General features: G+C 49.9%; 1 protein-coding gene across 1 annotated transcript in view; it reads left to right on the forward strand.

The window, feature by feature from the left end:
* Positions 1–1,933: 1,933 nt before the first annotated feature.
* Positions 1,934–14,069, forward strand: part of LOC117557572 (bromodomain-containing protein 3-like) — a gene marked incomplete at its 3' end in the record, with an annotated part of 66,553 nt that continues 54,417 nt past the window's right edge. Inside the window, 1 exon segment of the mRNA XM_034233453.1 lies at positions 1,934–2,112.

Genomic DNA, 14,069 nt, shown 5'->3' on the forward strand with positions numbered 1-14,069 from the left:
ACATGTTGATGTAGAAGAGACACGGAGAAGAGAGGACACATGTTGGTGTAGAAGAGACACGGAGAAGAGAGGACACATGTTGGTAGAAGAGACATGAAGAAGAGAGGACACATGTTGGTGTAGAAGAGACACGAAGAAGAGAGGACACATGTTGGTGTAGAAGAGACACGAAGAAGAGAGGACACATGTTGATGTAGAAGAGACACGAAGAAGAGGAGACACATGTTGATGAAGAAGAGACATGAAGAAGAGAGGACACATGTTGGTGTAGAAGAGACATGAAGAAGAGAGGACACATGTTGGTGTAGAAGAGACACGAAGAAGAGAGGACACATGTTGGTGTAGAAGAGACACGAAGAAGAGAGGACACATGTTGGTGTAGAAGAGACACGAAGAAGAGAGGACACATGTTGGTGTAGAAGAGACATGAAGAAGAGAGGACACATGTTGGTGTAGAAGAGACATGAAGAAGAGAGGACACATGTTGGTGTAGAAGAGACATGAAGAAGAGAGGACACATGTTGGTAGAAGAGACATGAAGAAGAGAGGACACATGTTGGTGTAGAAGAGACATGAAGAAGAGAGGACACATGTTGGTGTAGAAGAGACACGAAGAAGAGAGGACACATGTTGGTGTAGAAGAGACACGAAGAAGAGAGGACACATGTTGGTGTAGAAGAGACACGAAGAAGAGAGGACACATGTTGGTGTAGAAGAGACACGGAGAAGAGAGGACACATGTTGTAGAAGAGACATGAAGAAGAGAGGACACATGTTGGTGTAGAAGAGACACGAAGAAGAGAGGACACATGTTGGTGTAGAAGAGACACGAAGAAGAGAGGACACATGTTGATGTAGAAGAGACACGAAGAAGAGGGGACACATGTTGGTGTAGAAGAGACATGAAGAAGAGGGGACACATGTTGGTGTAGAAGAGACACGAAGAAGAGAGGACACATTTTGGTGTAGAAGAGACACGAAGAAGAGAGGACACATGTTGGTGTAGAAGAGACACGGAGAAGAGAGGACACATGTTGGTGTAGAAGAGACACGAAGAGAGAGGACACAATGTGGTGTAGAAGAGACACGAGAGAAGAGAGGACACATGTTGGTTGTAGAAGAGACACGGAGAAGAGAGGACACATGTTGGTGTAGAAGAGACACGGAGAAGAGAGGACACATGTTGGTGTAGAAGAGACACGGAAGAAGAGAGGACACATGTTGATAGAAGAGACATGTGTCCCCTCTGTGGAAAGAGAGAGTCTCTTCACACATTTCCATATGTAATAAAGCATTGATGATTGTATTCAGTTTCACACATATGAGCCAGCAGGCATGTGTTAATGAGCCACGTTAGATTCACTCAGTTAAAGGGGAAACACGGGAAGTCTGTGTTTCCCCTGATCCATAATAAATGCTTCTATAGGGTCTGTATCGTAATGTGTACGCCTGTAGTTCATGGTGTCAAGACTTCAGTATTGGTCATACTTATATACACTAGCATCACGCGCTGCTATGCTGGTTCGATGCTGCCAGTTGTTTTATTCAACAGTCAACCATTACTAGTAGCCTAGCAGTTATTGAGTTGAATCAGTTAATCAATATAAAGATCAGTTAGGTAGTTTAGTTGGTAAATTGATTAAAAAAAAAGCATGTTAATTAGTTTAATGAGTCAGGTAATCGATAAACACGATCAGTTATAACTCGATGCAGAGCGGGCGTCCGTTCAGGCGCGCTGCATGCTGGGAAACGTAGTTCCAATAGCGGCGACATTCTAAACCAGGTAAGCCTCCGCGACCAATCACAGCAGCTTAGTCGTCGCCGCAGCCAGTCACTGCACTTAAACTAACTCACTGACCAATCACAGCGCTTAACACCCCCAATAACTAATCATAGCTCCGCAAACACCGCGCAGCCAATCACAGCGCCACACACTCTCCGAGCAGCCAACCCGATCACAACAACATCCATGATGCTGCTCTCCACCGCGCCTGCGCACACGGTAGACAGCTGATAACTCATCCATTATGCTACTTCGCTAAATAATTAAAAAAAAGCTTCCAGAAAAACTGACCGGAGCTTCGCTGGTGGACCGGAGGACCGAGTCCCGACGTGAGTGACAGTACCGGCGCGGGTGTGTGTGTGTGTGTGTGAGTGTGAGTGTGAGTGTGAGTGTGTTGTTGTGTGTGTTAGTGTGTGAGAGAGGATCCTCCGCGCCTCCAGACAAAGCTCAGCTAACAGGCTAACGGCTCTTTAGCTACACAAACACCCACATAACCGGTCCTTCCCACGGCCCGCTCCCGGCTGTCGGTACCGGCGGTGCCTGCTCACCGACCCCCGGTCACCCCGACCCCCGGTCCCCCGGGTATCACACACCGCCACGGCCGATATCTATTATATTAACGCGGGCTAGTGATCGGTGAGTAGCTCGGCTAGCTTAGCCACCTAGCTTGTGTTCTGCCCGCCATCTTTCTAACGATAAACGGGCTTCTGCGCGAGGCTGAACAACACGCTCAGTTAGTGCTAGCGGGGGGCAGTTAGCGCGCGGGTTCACCTGAGATCCAGGTGATAATAGCCTGCCAGGTGTGTGGGGGGGTGGATGGGCTCTCTGGAGGGGGTTTGTGCAGTTTATGGATCGGCCGTGGCTGTTAGCTGCTAGCTGTTAGCTGTTAGCCGCTAACCCGCAGCAGCCGGGGGAGAGAGGGGGGGGGGGGGGGTACTCACATATTGTACTAGACTACAAGTACACAGATATTGCATTTAAGTACAACTACTCAGATCTGGTATTTGAGTAAAAATAGAAGTACTGAGATCTTGTACTTGAGTAAAAGTAGAAGTACTCAGATCTTGTACTTGAGTAAAAGTAGAAGTACTCAGATCTTGTACTTTAGTAAAAGTAGAAGTACTCATATATTGTACTTGAGTAAAAGTAGAAGTAATTTGGTCTGAAAATACTAAAGGTAACAGTCCTGGATTCCAAATATTACTTGAGTATAGAAGTATTTTCAGCTAAATGTATTTCCAGTTTCTAAAGTAACCATTATGCAGCGTGGCTGTTCAGGAAGTACTTTATTATAGAATACAAAATGAAGCCTTCTTTTAACTGCTCAGAAGTACATGTACACATATTGGCAGTATTGTACTGCATTATATCATAAAGATGTGTCTTGTATGTAAACAGAAGTTGGTAAAAGTGTCACAAAACACAAGGGGGCAGAAGTATGATAGTAGTGCATGGAAATACTCAAGTGAAGTACATGGTTACTTCCCACCACAGGTAGCAGGAGTGAGACTGGTGTCTCCTCAGTGTACCTGTCCACAGGTAGCAGGAGTGAGACAGGTGTCTCCTCAGAGTGTACCTGTCCACAGGTAGCAGGAGTGAGACTGGTGTCTCCTCAGTGTACCTGTCCACAGGTAGCAGGAGTGAGACTGGTGTCTTCTCAGTGTACCTGTCCACAGGTAGCAGGAGTGAGACAGGTGTCTTCTCAGTGTAGCTGTCCACAGGTAGCAGGAGTGAGACTGGTGTCTCCTCAGTGTACCTGTCCACAGGTAGCAGGAGTGAGACTGGTGTCTCCTCAGAGTGTACCTGTCCACAGGTAGCAGGAGTGAGACAGGTGTCTCCTCAGAGTGTACCTGTCCACAGGTAGCAGGAGTGAGACAGGTGTCTCCTCAGAGTGTACCTGTCCACAGGTAGCAGGAGTGAGACTGGTGTCTCCTCAGTGTACCTGTCCACAGGTAGCAGGAGTGAGACAGGTGTCTTCTCAGTGTAGCTGTCCACAGGTAGCAGGAGTGAGACTGGTGTCTCCTCAGAGTGTACCTGTCCACAGGTAGCAGGAGTGAGACAGGTGTCTCCTCAGAGTGTACCTGTCCACAGGTAGCAGGAGTGAGACAGGTGTCTTCTCAGTGTAGCTGTCCACAGGTAGCAGGAGTGAGACTGGTGTCTCCTCAGAGTGTACCTGTCCACAGGTAGCAGGAGTGAGACAGGTGTCTTCTCAGTGTACCTGTCCACAGGTAGCAGGAGTGAGACAGGTGTCTTCTCAGTGTAGCTGTCCACAGGTAGCAGGAGTGAGACAGGTTTCTTCTCAGTGTAGCTGTCCACAGGTAGCAGGAGTGAGACTGGTGTCTCCTCAGTGTACCTGTCCACAGGTAGCAGGAGTGAGACAGGTGTCTTCTCAGTGTAGCTGTCCACAGGTAGCAGGAGTGAGACAGGTGTCTCCTCAGAGTGTACCTGTCCACAGGTAGCAGGAGTGAGACAGGTGTCTTCTCAGAGTGTACCGATATTGAAAAAAACTGACATTGCGATATTTTTTCCCCCTGCGATATATATTGCGATGTGAAGAAATACAGGAATTGAAGAAAATATTTTTTTTATCCGCAAACCACCCTTTCTTGAACTTTAGTGCTATACAATTGGTATTTTTGACCGGATGAAGGATTTTAGTCACGTACTTCTGGATCTTAAGCTATCAGAGCAACAAGCTGAGCTAGCTCGGTTATCCTGCTGTGATCTGATCAAGAATGGTTGTGATTGGTGGTTTGCTGTGCATGCAGAGCCTGCATGTCACTCACTCAAGTACCCCTGAGAGCTGTGCGAGTTTTCCTTTTGTAGCAAGCAGCAAAAATAATTGTAACATGACGTGTTTGAGTTCATTTGTCTACTTAATATCGCACGTCCTAAAAATATTAAATAAAATCGCATGTCCTGCGATGTCAAAATCCCACATGCGCATTACGCGATTATCGTCACGACACGATGTATCGTGCAGCCTTACTCCTCGGTGTGTACCTGTCCACAGGTAGCAGGAGTGAGACTGGTGTCTCCTCAGAGTGTAGCTGTCCACAGGTAGCAGGAGTGAGACTGGTGTCTCCTCAGAGTGTACCTGTCCACAGGTAGCAGGAGTGAGACTGGTGTCTCCTCAGAGTGTAGCTGTCCACAGGTAGCAGGAGTGAGACTGGTGTCTCCTCAGAGTGTACCTGTCCACAGGTAGCAGGAGTGAGACTGGTGTCTCCTCAGAGTGTATCTGTCCACAGGTAGCAGGAGTGAGACTGGTGTCTCCTCAGAGTGTAGCTGTCCACAGGTAGCAGGAGTGAGACTGGTGGTCTCCTCGGTGTGTACCTGTCCACAGGTAGCAGGAGTGAGACTGGTGTCTCCTCAGAGTGTAGCTGTCCACAGGTAGCAGGAGTGAGACTGGTGTCTCCTCAGAGTGTAGCTGTCCACAGGTAGCAGGAGTGAGACTGGTGTCTCCTCAGAGTGTAGCTGTCCACAGGTAGCAGGAGTGAGACTGGTGTCTCCTCAGAGTGTACCTGTCCACAGGTAGCAGGAGTGAGACTGGTGTCTCCTCAGAGTGTAGCTGTCCACAGGTAGCAGGAGTGAGACAGGTGTCTCCTCAGTGTGTACCTGTCCACAGGTAGCAGGAGTGAGACTGGTGTCTCCTCAGAGTGTACCTGTCCACAGGTAGCAGGAGTGAGACTGGTGTCTCCTCAGAGTGTACCTGTCCACAGGTAGCAGGAGTGAGACTGGTGTCTCCTCAGTGTACCTGTCCACAGGTAGCAGGAGTGAGACTGGTGTCTCCTCAGAGTGTACCTGTCCACAGGTAGCAGGAGTGAGACTGGTGTCTCCTCAGAGTGTACCTGTCCACAGGTAGCAGAGTGAGACTGGTGTCTCCTCAGAGTGTACCTGTCCACAGGTAGCAGGAGTGAGACTGGTGTCTCCTCAGAGTGTACCTGTCCACAGGTAGCAGGAGTGAGACTGGTGTCTCCTCAGAGTGTACCCTGTCCACAGGTAGCAGGAGTGAGACTGGTGTCTCCTCAGAGTGTACCTGTCCACAGGTAGCAGGAGTGAGACTGGTGTCTCCTCAGAGTGTAGCTGTCCACAGGTAGCAGGAGTGAGACTGGTGTCTCCTCAGAGTGTAGCTGTCCACAGGTAGCAGGAGTGAGACTGGTGTCTCCTCAGAGTGTAGCTGTCCACAGGTAGCAGGAGTGAGACTGGTGTCTCCTCAGAGTGTAGCTGTCCACAGGTAGCAGGAGTGAGACTGGTGTCTCCTCAGAGTGTACCTGTCCACAGGTAGCAGGAGTGAGACTGGTGTCTCCTCAGAGTGTAGCTGTCCACAGGTAGCAGGAGTGAGACTGGTGTCTCCTCAGAGTGTACCTGTCCACAGGTAGCAGGAGTGAGACTGGTGTCTCCTCAGAGTGTACCTGTCCACAGGTAGCAGGAGTGAGACTGGTGTCTCCTCAGTGTACCTGTCCACAGGTAGCAGGAGTGAGAGTGGTGTCTCCTCAGAGTGCACCTGTCCACAGGTAGCAGGAGTGAGACTGGTGTCTCCTCAGAGTGTACCTGTCCACAGGTAGCAGGAGTGAGACTGGTGTCTCCTCAGAGTGTACCTGTCCACAGGTAGCAGGAGTGAGACTGGTGTCTCCTCAGAGTGTACCTGTCCACAGGTAGCAGGAGTGAGACTGGTGTCTCCTCAGAGTGTAGCTGTCCACAGGTAGCAGGAGTGAGACTGGTGTCTCCCTCAGAGTGTACCTGTCCACAGGTAGCAGGAGTGAGACTGGTGTCTCCTCAGAGTGTACCTGTCCACAGGTAGCAGGAGTGAGACTGGTGTCTCCTCAGAGGTGTAGCCTGTCCACAGGTAGCAGGAGTGAGACTGGAGTCTCCTCAGAGTGTACCTGTCCACAGGTAGCAGGAGTGAGACTGGAGTCTCCTCAGAGTGTACCTGTCCACAGGTAGCAGGAGTGAGACTGGAGTCTCCCTCAGAGTGTAGCTGTCCACAGGTAGCAGGAGTGAGACTGGTGTCTCCTCAGAGTGTAGCTTGTCCACAGGTAGCAGGAGTGAGACTGGTGTCTCCTCAGTGTGTACCTGTCCACAGGTAGCAGGAGTGAGACTGGTGTCTCCTCAGTGTGTACCTGTCCACAGGTAGCAGGAGTGAGACTGGTGTCTCCTCAGAGTGTACCTGTCCACAGGTAGCAGGAGTGAGACTGGTGTCTCCTCAGAGTGTACCTGTCCACAGGTAGCAGGAGTGAGACTGGTGTCTCCTCAGAGTGTACCTGTCCACAGGTAGCAGGAGTGAGACTGGTGTCTCCTCAGAGTGTAGCTGTCCACAGGTTAGCAGGAGTGAGACTGGTGTCTCCTCAGTGTACCTGTCCACAGGTAGCAGGAGTGAGACTGGTGTCTCCTCAGAGTGTACCTGTCCACAGGTAGCAGGAGTGAGACTGGTGTCTCCTCAGAGTGTACCTGTCCACAGGTAGCAGGAGTGAGACTGGTGTCTCCTCAGAGTGTAGCTGTCCACAGGTAGCAGGAGTGAGATGGGTTCTCAGAGTGTACCTGTCCACAGGTAGCAGGAGTGAGACTGGTGTCTCCTCAGAGTGTAGCTGTCCACAGGTAGCAGGAGTGAGACTGGTGTCTCCTCAGAGTGTAGCTGTCCACAGGTAGCAGGAGTGAGACTGGTGTCTCCTCAGAGTGTAGCTGTCCACAGGTAGCAGGAGTGAGACGGGTTCTCAGAGTGTAGCTGTCCACAGGTAGCAGGAGTGAGACTGGTGTCTCCTCAGAGTGTAGCTGTCCACAGGTAGCAGGAGTGAGACTGGTGTCTCCTCAGAGTGTAGCTGTCCACAGGTAGCAGGAGTGAGACGGGTTCTCAGAGTGTACCTGTCCACAGGTAGCAGGAGTGAGACTGGTGTCTCCTCAGTGTGTACCTGTCCACAGGTAGCAGGAGTGAGACTGGTGTCTCCTCAGAGTGTACCTGTCCACAGGTAGCAGGAGTGAGACTGGTGTCTCCTCAGAGTGTATCTGTCCACAGGTAGCAGGAGTGAGACTGGTGTCTCCTCAGAGTGTAGCTGTCCACAGGTAGCAGGAGTGAGACTGGTGTCTCCTCGGTGTGTACCTGTCCACAGGTAGCAGGAGTGAGACTGGTGTCTCCTCAGAGTGTAGCTGTCCACAGGTAGCAGGAGTGAGACTGGTGTCTCCTCAGTGTGTACCTGTCCACAGGTAGCAGGAGTGAGACAGGTGTCTCCTCAGAGTGTACCTGTCCACAGGTAGCAGGAGTGAGACTGGTGTCTCCTCAGAGTGTAGCTGTCCACAGGTAGCAGGAGTGAGACTGGTGTCTCCTCGGTGTGTACCTGTCCACAGGTAGCAGGAGTGAGACTGGTGTCTCCTCAGTGTGTACCTGTCCACAGGTAGCAGGAGTGAGACAGGTGTCTCCTCAGAGTGTACCTGTCCACAGGTAGCAGGAGTGAGACTGGTGTCTCCTCAGAGTGTAGCTGTCCACAGGTAGCAGGAGTGAGACTGGTGTCTCCTCAGAGTGTAGCTGTCCACAGGTAGCAGGAGTGAGACGGGTTCTCAGAGTGTACCTTTCAACAGGTAGCAGGAGTGAGACTGGTGTCTCCTCAGAGTGTACCTGTCCACAGGTAGCAGGAGTGAGACGGGTTCTCAGAGTGTAGCTGTCCACAGGTAGCAGGAGTGAGACTGGTGTCTCCTCAGTGTGTACCTGTCCACAGGTAGCAGGAGTGAGACTGGTGTCTCCTCAGTGTGTACCTGTCCACAGGTAGCAGGAGTGAGACTGGTGTCTCCTCAGAGTGTACCTGTCCACAGGTAGCAGGAGTGAGACTGGTGTCTCCTCAGAGTGTACCTGTCCACAGGTAGCAGGAGTGAGACTGGTGTCTCCTCAGAGTGTACCTGTCCACAGGTAGCGGAGTGAGACTGGTGTCTCCTCAGAGTGTAGCTGTCCCACAGGTAGCAGGAGTGAGACTGGTGTCTCCTCAGAGTGTACCTGTCCACAGGTAGCAGGAGTGAGACTGGTGTCTCCTCAGAGTGTACCTGTCCACAGGTAGCAGGAGTGAGACTGGTGTCTCCTCAGAGTGTAGCTGTCCACAGGTAGCAGGAGTGAGACTGGTGTCTCCTCAGAGTGTAGCTGTCCACAGGTAGCAGGAGTGAGACGGGTTCTCAGAGTGTACCTGTCCACAGGTAGCAGGAGTGAGACTGGTGTCTCCTCAGAGTGTACCTGTCCACAGGTAGCAGGAGTGAGACAGGTGTCTCCTCAGAGTGTACCTGTCCACAGGTAGCAGGAGTGAGACGGGTTCTCAGAGTGTAGCTGTCCACAGGTAGCAGGAGTGAGACTGGAGTCTCCTCAGAGTGTACCTGTCCACAGGTAGCAGGAGTGAGACTGGAGTCTCCTCAGAGTGTACCTGTCCACAGGTAGCAGGAGTGAGAACTGTGTCTCCTCAGAGTGTAGCTGTCCACAGGTAGGCAGGAGTGAGACAGGTGTCCTCCTCAGAGTGTAGCTGTCCACAGGTAGCAGGAGTGAGACTGGTGTCTCCTCAGTGTGTACCTGTCCACAGGTAGCAAGGAGTGAGACGGTTGTCTCCTCAGAGTGTACCTGTCCACAGGTAGCAGGAGTGAGACTGGTGTCTCCTCAGAGTGTACCTGTCCACAGGTAGCAGGAGTGAGACTGTGTCTCCTCAGAGTGTAGCTGTCCACAGGTAGCAGGAGTGAGACTGGTGTCTCCTCAGGTGGTACCTGTCCACAGGTAGCAGGAGTGAGACTGGTGTCTCCTCAGAGTGTACCTGTCCACAGTGTAGCAGGAGTGAGACGGGTTCTCAGAGTGTACCTGTCCACAGGTACGCAGGAGTGAGACTGGTGTCTCCTCAGAGTGTACCTGTCCACAGGTTAGCAGGAGTGAGACAGGTGTCTCCTCAGAGTGTACCTGTCCACAGGTAGCAGGAGTGAGACCTGGTGTCTCCTCAGAGTGTAGCTGTCCACAGGTAGCAGGAGTGAGACTGGTGTCTCCTCAGAGTGTAACCTGTCCACAGGTAGCAGGAGTGAGACGGGTTCTCAGAGTGTACCTGTCCACAGGTAGCAGGAGTGAGACTGGTGTCTCCTCAGAGTGTACCTGTCCACAGGTAGCAGGAGTGAGACAGGTGTCTCCTCAGAGTGTACCTGTCCACAGGTAGCAGGAGTGAGACTGGTGTCTCCTCAGAGTGTAGCTGTCCACAGGTAGCAGATGAGACTGGTGTCTCCTCAGAGTGTACCTGTCCACAGGTAGCAGGAGTGAGACTGGTGTCTCCTCAGAGTGTAGCTGTCCACAGGTAGCAGGAGTGAGACTAGTGTCTCCTCAGAGTGTAGCTGTCCACAGGTAGCAGTGAGTGAGACTGGTGTCTCCTCAGAGTGTACCTGTCCACAGGTAGCAGGAGTGAGACTGGTGTCTCCTCAGAGTGTAGCTGTCCACAGGTAGCAGGAGTGAGACTGGTGTCTCCTCAGAGTGTACCTGTCCACAGGTAGCAGGAGTGAGACTGGTGTCTCCTCAGAGTGTACCTGTCCACAGGTAGCAGGAGTGAGACTGGTGTCTCCTCAGAGTGTAGCTGTCCACAGGTAGCAGGAGTGAGACTGGTGTCTCCTCAGAGTGTACCTGTCCACAGGTAGCAGGAGTGAGACTGGTGTCTCCTCAGAGTGTAGCTGTCCACAGGTAGCAGGAGTAAGACTGGTGTCTCCTCAGAGTGTACCTGTCCACAGGTAGCAGGAGTGAGACTGGTGTCTCCTCAGAGTGTACCTGTCCACAGGTAGCAGGAGTGAGACTGGTGTCTCCTCAGAGTGTAGCTGTCCACAGGTAGCAGGAGTGAGACTGGTGTCTCCTCAGAGTGTAGCTGTCCACAGGTAGCAGGAGTGAGACTGGTGTCTCCTCAGAGTGTAGCTGTCCACAGGTAGCAGGAGTGAGACAGGTGTCTCCTCAGAGTGTACCTGTCCACAGGTAGCAGGAGTGAGACTGGTGTCTCCTCAGAGTGTAGCTGTCCACAGGTAGCAGGAGTGAGACGGGTTCTCAGAGTGTAGTGTATTGGTGTGTTTTGCTGTTAGGTGGGTTTTGAAGGGGGAGGTCATCAGATGCAAACAGCCCCTCCTTCAGGGATGTGCTCACATATATTTGATACAACATGACTCAGCGTTTTATAAACTGACAGAATAACTTTTAGAAAGACCTGTTGTGATGTAGTGAGGGACTGATGCATTGTGGGACGCTTTGTTTACAAGGAGAAGTACTTTGACTTCTGATTTAAGTCAAAGTACCAACAGTCAAAAGTACTCAGGTAGCAGCCCTGCCTTCAAAATGTTACTTAAGTCAAAGTTAGGGATGTCCCCGATCACATTTTTTTGCTTCCGATCATTTGATTTTGACAATCTGCCGATACCGATTTTTCCCGATCCGATCTTTATGCAATGCATTAAGAGAAAAAAAAGGTAACAGATAACGGCTGGTCATCCAACGCGATGAATTCAGCTATCTTGGCCTTTTCACTGTTCTGGGGCAGTTTCTCTTTCCTTTTGAAAGTCTCTCAAAGTGTGGGTTGTGTCTGTGCCGTTCCCTGAGTGGCCGCTCTGCACTCGTTGTGTTGTTGATGGTGTTTGTTTCTCAGGTGGCGTATTAGATTGGTCGTGTTGAACGTAGCTCTGTTCTTTCCACCACGCGGAACCTCCGCCTTGCAAACATTCAATCAATCAATGTTTATTTATATAGCCCAATATGTGGGCATAGATATGTCTCGTAATTATTTGTGTGTAAATATGTGATTTGTAAAACACCAGAAATGCATTTAAAAGATTTGCAAACTCACAAATAAATGTGCAAGTGTAAAACAGATCTGCAAATACGCTAAATATTTTCACAAATAAAAAAAAGATCTGTGATTATCTCTTTAACATTGACAACTTTCGATCAGGCATTTGTGAATCCATTTTGTATTTGTCAACCAAAAATGCGCTTGCGGATCTCAAATCTCTGCTCCTGGATCTCAAATCTCTGCTCCTGGATCTCAAATCTCTGCTCGTGGATCTCAAATCTCTGCTCCTGGATCTCAAATCTCTGCTCCTGGATCTTAAATCTCTGCTCCTGGATCTCAAATCTCTGCTCCTGGATCTCAAATCTCTGCTCCTGGATCTCAAATCTCTGCTCCTGGATCTCAAATCTCTGCTCCTGGATCTCAAATCTCTGCTCCTGGATCTCAAATCTCTGCTCGTGGATCTCAAATCTCTGCTCCTGGATCTCAAATCTCTGCTCCTGGATCTCAAATCTCTGCTCCTGGATCTCAAATCTCTGCTCGTGGATCTCAAATCTCTGCTCGTGGATCTTAAATCTCTGCTCCTGGATCTCAAATCTCTGCTCCTGGATCTCAAATCTCTGCTCCTGGATCTCAAATCTCTGCTCGTGGATCTCAAATCTCTGCTCCTGGATCTCAATCTCTGCTCCTGGATCTCAAATCTCTGCTCCTGGATCTCAAATCTCTGCTCGTGGATCTCAAATCTCTGCTCGTGGATCTTAAATCTCTGCTCCTGGATCTCAAATCTCTGCTCGTGGATCTTAAATCTCTGCTCCTGGATCTCAAATCTCTGCTCCTGGATCTCAAATCTCTGCTCCTGGATCTTAAATCTCTGCTCCTGGATCTTACATCTCTGCTCCTGGGATCTCAAATCTCTGCTCGTGGATCTTAAATCTCTGCTCCTGGATCTCAAATCTCTGCTCCTGGATCTCAAATCTCTGCTCCTGGATCTCAAATCTCTGCTCGTGGATCTTAAATCTCTGCTAGTGGATCTTAAATCTCTGCTCGTGGATCTTAAATCTCTGCTCCTGGATCTCAAATCTCTGCTCGTGGATCTCAAATCTCTGCTCCTGGATCTCAAATCTCTGCTCGTGGATCTTAAATCTCTGCTCCTGGATCTTAAATCTCTGCTCGTGGATCTCAAATCTCTGCTCCTGGATCTCAAATCTCTGCTCGTGGATCTCAAATCTCTGCTCCTGGATCTTAAATCTCTGCTCCTGGATCTTAAATCTCTGCTCCTTGGATCTCAAAATCTCTGCTCCTGGATCTAAATCTCTGCTCCTGGATCTTAAATCTCTGCTCCTGGATCTCAAATCTCTGCTCCTGGATCTCAAATCTCTGCTCCTGGATCTCAAATCTCTGCTCCTGGATCTTAAATCTCTGCTCCTGGATCTTAAATCTCTGCTCCTGGATCTTAAATCTCTGCTCGTGGATCTCAAATCTCTGCTCCTGGATCTTAAATCTCTGCTCCTGGATCTCAAATCTCTGCTCCTGGATCTCAAATCTCTGCTCCTGGATCTTAAATCTCTGCTTCTGGATCTTAAATCTCTGCTCCTGGATCTTAATCTCTGCTCGTGGATCTCAAATCTCTGCTCGTGGATCTCAAATCTCTGCTCCGTGATCTCAAATCTCTGCTCCTGGATCTCAAATCTCTGCTCCTGGATCTTAAATCTCTGCTCGTGGATCTCAAATCTCTGCTCGTGGATCTCAAATCTCTGCTCCTGGATCTTAAATCTCTGCTCCTGGATCTCAAATCTCTGCTCGTGGATCTCAAATCTCTGCTCCTGGATCTTAAATCTCTGCTCCTGGATCTTATAATCTCTGCTCGTGGATCTCAAATCTCTGCTCGGGATCTCAAATCTCTGCTCCTGGAATCTCAAATCTCTGCTCTGGATCTTAAATCTCTGCTCGTGGATCTCAAATCTCTGATTGTGGATCTCAAATCTCTGCTCCTGGATCTTAAATCTCTGCTCCTGGATCTCAAATCTCTGCTCGTGGATCTCAAATCTCTGCTCCTGGATCTTAAATCTCTGCTCCTGGATCTTAAATCTCTGCTCGTGGATCTCAAATCTCTGCTCCTGGATCTCAAATCTCTGCTCGTGGATCTCAAATCTCTGCTCCTGGATCTCAAATCTCTGCTCCTGGATCTTAAATCTCTGCTCGTGGATCTCAAATCTCTGCTCCTGGATCTTAAATCTCTGCTCCTGGATCTCAAATCTCTGCTCCTGGATCTCAAATCTCTGCTCCTGGATCTCAAATCTCTGCTCCTGGATCTCAAATCTCTGCTCGTGGATCTTAAATCTCTGCTTCTGGATCTTAAATCTCTGCTCCTGGATCTCAAATCTCTGCTCGTGGATCTCAAATCTCTGCTCCTGGATCTCAAATCTCTGCTCCTGGATCTCAAATCTCTGCTCCTGGATCTCAAAATCTCTGCTCGTTGATCTCAAATCTCTGCTTCTGGATCTCAAATCTCTGCTCGTGGATCTTAAATC

Source organism: Gymnodraco acuticeps, unplaced genomic scaffold (genome assembly GCF_902827175.1).
Source record: "Gymnodraco acuticeps unplaced genomic scaffold, fGymAcu1.1, whole genome shotgun sequence".
NCBI classification, from domain to species: domain Eukaryota; kingdom Metazoa; phylum Chordata; class Actinopteri; order Perciformes; family Bathydraconidae; genus Gymnodraco; species Gymnodraco acuticeps.